The sequence below is a fragment of the Macaca fascicularis genome, chromosome 17 (assembly GCF_037993035.2).
Source record: "Macaca fascicularis isolate 582-1 chromosome 17, T2T-MFA8v1.1".
NCBI lineage: Eukaryota > Metazoa > Chordata > Mammalia > Primates > Cercopithecidae > Macaca > Macaca fascicularis.
Window position 1 is genome coordinate 85,619,415 of NC_088391.1, and position 8,939 is coordinate 85,628,353.

Below are 8,939 nucleotides of genomic sequence, written 5' to 3' on the forward strand. Positions count from 1 at the left end.
TACTGTAATATATTAATACTTTGTAATTCATATGTGTCTATATGTCACCTTAACCTAAAGACAACCTCAAGTCGTGTGAATGTGAGTTCAGTGGCTCCAAATGAATCTGAGTTTTTAAAAATGATGTCTCTTGGGTGTCTTGCACACATAGTGTGACCTCAGATCTCATCGACTGAAATACTGTTTTAATGTTTTACTGGGAGAAACAAAGAAAAACCTGTTGCAGAGGACCCTTTGGGAAAGACGATATAAGCAGGTTGGAGAGCATCAGCTAGTTCTTGGGGACTTCTCAGATGATAGCTGCGCAGTAGGGACATTGATAACATGAGAAGACCTCTAGCTGGTGCCCAGGGGCATGGCAACTGTAGATACGATTGTTTGTACCTCTGACTTCCAGAGACAATGCCAATGCACACGTGGCCCAGATTCCTGTTTCCTAGTGGGGGAAAATGTGTTTTAATTTCAAAAAAAAAAAAGGGTGGGGGGAAAGGAAAAGGAAAAAAAGAAAAATCCAGCACCTCTTGCCACTGGATGTTGCTTTCTTATGAAGTCTTTTCCTGATGATTCTTCCCCAGTAAGAGGGAGGAAAGTGAAGAAAGGAGGCATTCTGTATGCAAATGACCTTAAGGAAGATTCTTACTCCCATGATCAGAGCACATGAGATTATGGGTGCCTGATCTCAGGACGCCATGGGGACTAGGAGAGCACTTAAATCCTGCAGGATCTTAGAGATGCAGGGATACAGTGAGTTGAAGTGTACTATAAGGGCCAAGGCCCTTGAAGTGAAATGCACTCTTGGCTAGCACAGAGAAGGGAAGACACCAGCTGGTTTGGTTTTGTTCTTAAGCCACTCAATCCTCTTCAATTTGAGGTACCTGTGTCTAATCAGAACCAAAAGACAAAAGAGAGTCATGACAGCCGTCGGATGTTTCTTCTCCATCCTGGTGTTGTATACCTTACTCCAATGTGGGTCTAGCATAAATGCAAAGAGGGCAGAGCTACACATTTCTGAACATTTAAATGGAAATGATAACTTAGTAACACCATTGTGCCCACTTTCCCTTTAACCTCTCTACTATTCTACAGCTGTGCTCAAGGGTTTTCTCCATTGTATTCCATAGTCCTTAGGCGTGTAGAGTAGTGCAATCTTTCCCTACAAATGATTTTCCCCAGCACTTCTCCTTCTTTAATTATATTTCTTTGGGATTGACTGAATTCTGACCGTGCACTCACCAAATAAATTCCCTTTATAATATAGCATTCCAATTGCCCATATCAGTTGTCCCAAATAAAAAGAATCACAATGGACACATGACAACAGTTATTTTCTTTGGCTATCAAACCCCAAACATCATATAACCAGATCACATCATAATTGTAATTTATTGGGATGGTTGTCAAGGTGTGGTAGTGGTGATTATAATGACAGGGAGATATAAAGATGTATCTGATCTCAAGACACACAGTTTAGTAGGCAGAAAACACAAGTACTTCAAAAACTAAATAATGACAGACTGTGGTAAAGAACACTGAGTATTCTGGGAGCTCTAAGGAGGACACAGTTGCCCAGGGAATAAGCCTCGCAAAAGGTGGAAGGAGTTCACATGGGCCTCAAGGAATAAACGCAAATCTCAGCAGACCTGGAGAAACCATTCCACATAGGTGAATGGTGTGGTTAGACTGGTTTTCATGGAGTCTGCGAAAACTGTGGGGAAATAGTGGGCAGTAAGCTGGAAATGTGGATTGAGGCCAGATAGTGGAAGGAAACTAAGGCGCTTGGACTTTATCCTGGTGGTAATGAAGAGATAATGAAGATTTTTAATTAAGGGTTTGGCATGATTAAATGGTGTTTTAGGGAGATTACTGTGGCAGCAGTGAATTGGAGGGGGAGAAACAAGCAAGCGATTAGTTAGGATGCTATTATCATCATCCAGGCTTGAAGCGGCAGGGGTCTGGAGGCAATGGGAATAGAAAGGAAGGGTGGGGTGTGAGAGATAGTGCAAGGGAATGCCCAGCAAGCCTTGGGGACTCATGGCTATGCAGGACAAAAGAAAAGAAGGCAGCAGAGAGAGTTGGTGCGACAGACAGTGAGGGGAATCAGGAGAAGGCCAGTTGTGGGGAAAGGGGGAGATTGGAGCTGAGAGCTAGCTGGGCTTTGGGATGACTACTAGACATCCATGTTCAAATGTCCAGCAGGTGGGCAGAGATGCAAGACCAAGGCTTTGGAGAATGGCCAGGCACGAGACCTAGACCTCTCTTTTCTTTAAGTCAATCTGACCTCTTTCCAGAGAAAGAATTGAAATTCAGTGGCTGAGCAATTAAAATACAATGTGTGTATTTTAGAATATGTCCTTACATATCAACAGGAAGGAGGAATCCAGGTCATTCTTTGAATATTTTAAATTTCTGGAGAATGACTTTTTAATGAATCACCCAAATATTTCAGGTGAGTGTTTTTTAAAGCCAAATTTCCCAGATAATATTCCCAAATATTTAAATTTCTTCCTTGAGGGAAGCTCAGCCTTGGTGTCTAATGGAGTTCGATTACAGAGTCATTTCCATGTTGAATATGGTGGAGATGGCGCTATCTCCACAGCGCTCTGTGACTGCTGTGCGACTCCAGATGAATGGTACAAGAGTCCTCCTAATCCTCGTAGGCCCTCTGCCTAATTCCCTCATGCAAATTAAAGAGAAGAGAGTTTCCAGATTTCATGTATCAGGAAATTGCATTCTTCTAGCAGAAGGAATGAGCAAGAAGAGGCCCACATGTCTTCAGTGTCTGCCGCATAACCAGTGGCTCACGGCCACTTGGAATCCCACTAGACTAAATGCTAACTGGCACTTCCCTTCAAAAAGTGGAATGTTATGGATCAAAATGTGACGCGGTGTAAGTAAAACAGCTTTGGACTTAAATAATAAATAAATAAATAAATAAATAAATAAATTAATAAAACAGAAAGCACCCTTGGGTGTACAGATTTAGCTGCCAAAAACCTCCCCCACATGACTCAGATCTTCGTGGACATTGTTTGAATTCCACTATGAAATTCAAGAAACCAAACAAGTCAGTGAAATCAGCTAGTATCCGAACATCAAGAGGAAAAACTTGTTTTTGAAACCTGAAAACCGAATGCTGGTAAATGGTTTGCCTCCAAACCCAGAAGAAAGATTATTCCTCTTAATTCACATATTACTGAAATGTGAATTACTGAAAGTACAAGCCTTTCAGTAATGCTTGTACTTACATGAGACTTACAAGTGGGTATTTGGAACTCCATAGTGTTTTAAATGTGGAGGTCATCTATGCAGTTAGGCACTCCATGGTCCTTTCAATGTGGAGGTTTCAAGAGCAGGATCCACGTCTGCCATGGAAACTGTAACCTCCATGTCTGATTATCATCTGACCACAAGTGTCTTAAAATTTTGTTCATTGTAACTGATTTCATCAGCAGAGCTTATAGCTGTCTTCCAGAGTTAAGCTCCACTGGCTGCTCCAGGAGACTTTGTCAGCACTTTGAGCCATTTCTAGTTGGATTGGCGGGAGGTCATGTGAGTTTCGCTCCTATAGAAGAGAGCTTTGAACTAAAGCTGGAGCTCAACTCCCCAAGACCCCACTGGGAAACCTGGAAAATACTGACATCCCCTGGGCACACCAAAAGAATCTGCCTGTCTTCTCACCCCCAGCACCTCCTTACCCTAGAAGCATGTGGATTGAGCAAATATCCAAAATTTCAATCCTATGCATTAAACTGAAGCAATTAACAAAGAATCCCACTAGAAATCCTATTTTATTTGTGATCAAAAGTTGTAGTTGAGTCATCAGAAAGTTCACCAAACAACCCAGCCAGACTGGATCAAGACGGGGAGGAGCTCCTTCCTCCTCCACCCTTCATAAGATAATAGGTTATCAGGAGAGCCTTTTCTTGAATACAGAGTGATGAGATTACACAACTCTTAAGGGCCCTCCCTACCCTGCCATCCTGTCTTTTGATTACGATTAATATATTTCCACACTGTGCTCAGTTCATGAATCTGCCACTCAACTAAAAACGCTGTCCCTCATCTCCCCCAGTGATGTCCTCAACACTTGATTTTGGGAAGCGCTTATCATAAATAACTGCTGGAAGCTCCAAGTCTCAAAAATAAGGAGGAACACACACACACACACACACACACACACACACACAGTCTCTCTCTAAATTTTAACCAAGTTGAACCCAAATTTTCTGATCTACTAAGATTTAACTGTCTCATATTAAATAATAATGTTTTAATTTTGGTATTAAAGTACTTACACCTGTATATGTTATAGCTTGCCAATAGCCATTTCTGAGCAACACGCAAGAAAGAAGACAGGTGCGGTGGCTCACACCTGTAATCCCAGCACCTTGGGAGGCTGGCAGATCACTTGAGGTCAGGAGTTCGAGACCAACCTGGCCAACATGGGCGAAACCCCGTCTCCACTAGAAATACAAAAATTAGCCTGGCATGGTGGCACACACCTGTAATCCCAGCTACTCAGGAGGCTGAGGCAGGAGAATCGCTTGACCCCGGGGGGTGGAGATTGCGGTGAGCCGAGATCACACCATCGCACTCCACTCTGAGTGACAGAGTAAGACTTTGACAAAAAAAAAAAAAAAAAGGAAAGAAAAGAAAAGAAAGAAGATAGTATGTCAAGAAATCTAATCTTGGTCAATTCATGGTAACCAAAGTTGGTATTTTGGTCTTAGTTTTCTTCCAGCGAAGAAAGACAAAGGTCAAAAAATAATCTTTCTGCAGTCCTTCTTGGTTGAAAGTACCTTCTGAATTTCTCTCTTATTAATATGTTGCCCTTTATTATGTGTCAGAAATAGAAATGGTAGAGGGCTGGAAGGTGATCTTGATATACGACTGTACTGCTCTTTCTACTAACTGCTGAATTATTATCATTTTATAAAAATTACATCTGAAAGAGAGGAATGTGTGTTTAAATTGCATGGTTTCCAATGAATAACCTTTGCTAAAGTGATTAGTACTTTCTCCAAGCAATGAGCTTGAAAATACTCATTCCCAAAGATCTGTAATCCTTTCATTCTACCTCTGCCGTTGTCACACACTGAACAGAAAACACAAGGAGAAAGTCAACAATACATGGAAAGCATTCTGCTTTTCTGGGTTTCAGGACGGAAGGGGCTGGTGGGGAAGGGAAAACAAAAACAACCACCAACAAGTAACTCTGGGGAGAAAAGCAGTGGAGGATGGGGTGAGATGAAGACACTGTTGAACACTTACATTAACATGAGTTAATTCCTTACTGGTGCCTCTATACATTTTTTGGTTTGTTTTTGGGGTGTGTGTGTGTGTGTGTGTGTGTGTGTGTGTGTTTGAGACGGAGACTTGCTCTGTCGCCCAGGCTGACGTGCAGTGGTGCAATCTTGGCTCACTGCAGCTTCCACCTCCCAAGTTCAAGCGATTCTCTCCTGCCTCAGCCTCCCTAGTAGCTGGCATTACAGGCATGTGCCACCACGCCTGGCTAATTTTTGTATTTTTAGTAGAGACAGGGTTTCAACATATTGGCCAGGTTGGTCTTGAACTCCTGGCTTCAAGTGATCTGCCCACCTCGTCCTCCCAAAGTGCCGGGATTACAGGCATGACCCACCTACCCTGGCTGCCTGTATACATTAATTGCATGGTTGCCACTCCTTAAGAACATTTAATTTCAGGAAGTGACTTAGGCACTGGGAAGAATAGGCCACAATATTTCATGCAGTGCAGCAAAAACAAATGACCTCAGACTCAGGAACTCTGACCACATTTTAAAGCTTGTGCTGCTTGCAGGGAAAAGAAATTGCTTCTCCGGGGAGGACGGTGTCAGGGAGTGGCTGGCTGGCTCCTCACCCACTCCCACTCACCTTGTGAGGGCATCTTAGAAAGGCCAGGCTGGCAGTCCCCAGGCACAACCCATTTGCACGTGAAGGTGACTTTATGCCAGTGCTGTGAGGGAGACTTTCTTTTGTTTTGTTTTTGGTCAGACTAAAGACAAGGATGACTTTAATGTCTGCTCAGAATCCCTGGGAAGGCTTTGGAGGCAGCTTTTTGCCAGCTTTTGTATAAGCTGACGTGAAGATGGGGTCTAACAGAACGTGGGTGGATTTCAAATGGTTCTGAAAATCCGCTCACATTCCGCCTTGTAACATTTAACAGCAGACCCCACTAGGCTGTCTGTTCTCCCTGTGTTCCAGGAGGAGCCTTCCTTGGATCTGAGACAGAATAGCCACCCTATATGCTCCTTTCTCTTGCCCTTCTGGTCTTTAATTCTAACCAAGTCTGTGCCAAGTGGGTGGAGAAGGGCAGAAAGTTATTGTGGTTAAGATCAGGGACTCTGAAGACTAACCGCCTGGGTTCAAACCTTGGCTCTAACACCCATGGTTGTGTTACCTTAGTCTAGGGACTTAACTTTCTGTGCCTCAGTTCGCCCATTCATAAAACAGACTCATTCATTCATTTGTTCATTTTTACAGACATTTATTGAGTGCTGTACATGGTGGGGTGATAAGACACACACAGTCTGTGCTCTCAAGGAGTTCCCATGCGAGTAGGGAGAAAGGCAATAAATAGGCAAATTAGGATGTATCAGGCAGTGGTAAGTGCAAAGAAAAGAAATAATAGGTTGACGTGGTAGAGTGAAGAGATGGCTGCTCAGCAGAGGCCTCTGAGGGGGCAAGATCGACAAGGAGTCAGCCATGGAAAGGTCATGGAGAAGAGCATTCCAGGCAGAAGGAACAGGAAGGGTGAACCCTGAGGCAGAACAAGCTTCACATGTTCAAATCAGAGACAGACCAGTGTGGCTGGACCATTGTGGGCAAGCAGGAGAGGGGATAAAGTCAGCCGGGAGAAGGAGATTGTAGTGCTTGGTGGGCAAGGGCATTTTATTCTGGATACAATGGCAGTCTCTGAAACATTGTAAGCAAGAGAAGGATGTGATCTGATTTGCCTTGACTGTGTAGTGTGGGGGATGGATGGGGGCAGGGCAAGACTGGGGGCAGAGAGACGGTTCAGATGCTGCTGCAGTGACCAGGTAAGTGACCAGGTAAGAGGGGAGTGTAGCTGGAGAGAAGTGGCTAGAAGCTGGCTGTACTTGGGAGGAAGAGGCAAGAGCACTTGTTATTGGAGATATGGAGAAAGAGATTAAAAGAATGGATAACTCCTAGAATTCTGGCCTGAGCAACCGAATACTGTAGATGATAGAATCATTCACAAAAATGAGAGGGACAGGGCAAGAGCAGGTCCAAGAGTAGGTGAGAAGGAATGAATGAAAGATTCTGTTTGGGACATGATGCTTGAGGTGCATATTAGATGTGCAAGTAAAGAGAGATGTCAGGCAGAGCATGGGATCAATGAGACTGAGTTCTGGAAAAACGTTAGGGCTGGTGATGAGAACTGCAAGAATATATGTGGCATTTAAAGCTGTAGGATGGAATGAGGTCAGCTGGGCGGGGATGCAGAGGGAGAAGATTAGGAGACATAGTAGAGGTTGAGGGGAGCAGGCAAAGCAGCCACAGAGACTGAGTAGGACAGATGGAGAGGCAGGAGGAAAAACACAAGGGTGTGGTGCCATCTAAGCCAAGGAAAGAGTTTCAGGAAGGAGGGAGCGTGGCCTGTGTGGAAGGCTGCAGAGAGCTGAGCAACGCAAGGATTTGCCAGTTTGAGGTTGACTGTGATCCCGAGAGCAGCCTCTGTGGAGCCATGAGATCGCTGGCCTCAAGCAAAGGCAAATTCAGGCTTTGTGGGAGCTGAAGTCTCTACAGCTTTCTTATTTCAAAAAAAGTAATACACTCAGGGAAAAGAGAACACGAAAACAACATAAAAATAAAAATACATATGTTAAAATATTTTTATAATTAAAAAAAACCACAATACAAAAATCTTGTGTGAATACAAATATTTAATGGATTACAAAATCTAAACACAATTAATGCAAAATCCTGTGTGAATACAAATATTTATTTAGATTACAAAGTATTTATTTAGATTACAGAGATTACAAAATAAATTATAAATTTTTAAAGTCTGACAAATTTGGCCGGGTGCCGTGGCTCACACCTGTAATCCCAGCACTTTGGGAGGCTGAGGTGGGCAGATCACTGGAGTACAGGAGTTCGAGACCAGCCTGGCCAACATGGTGAAACCCCATCTCTACTAAAAAATACAAAAATTAGCCAGGTGTGGTAGTGTGAGCCTGTAGTCCCAGCTACTTAGGAGGCTGAGGTGGGAGAATTGCTTGATCCCAGGAGGTGGAGGTTGCAGTGAGCTGAGATTGCACCATTGCACTCCAGCCTGGATGACAGAGTAAGACCCTGTCTCAAAAATAAATAAATAAATAAGTAATAAAAAGTCTGAAAATTCTACATACAACAAAATACAGAAAAATAGGCTAACTGAGGCAGCTTATGCCTGTAATCCCAGCACTTTGGGAGGCCGAGGTGGGAGCATCACTTGAGCCCAGGAGTTCAAGACCAGCCTGGACAACATAGCAAGATCCTGTCTCTCTCTACAAAAAAAAATTAAAAATTAGTTGTACATGGGAACACACACCTGTGATCCCAGCTACCTTGAGGGCTGAGGTGAAAAGATGCTTGAGCCCAGGTGTTCAAGGCTGCAGCAAACCATGATATGCCACTGCACTCCAGCCTGGTGTCAGAGCAAGACCGTTTTGGAAAACAAACAAAGAAACAAATAAACAGAAAAATATTATTTATATTCATTAACTGCCGGAAGCACCATTACAATTTTTTCTATTTTTGTCTGTATTTTTGATCATTCTTTTTTGACAATGACTTTATCATATTTTCTATTAAAAAAACAAAGATGGCCGGTGCGGTGGCTCACGCCTGTAATCCCAGCACTTTGGAAGGCCGAGGTGAGCGGATCACGAGGTCAGGAGATCGAGACCATCCTGG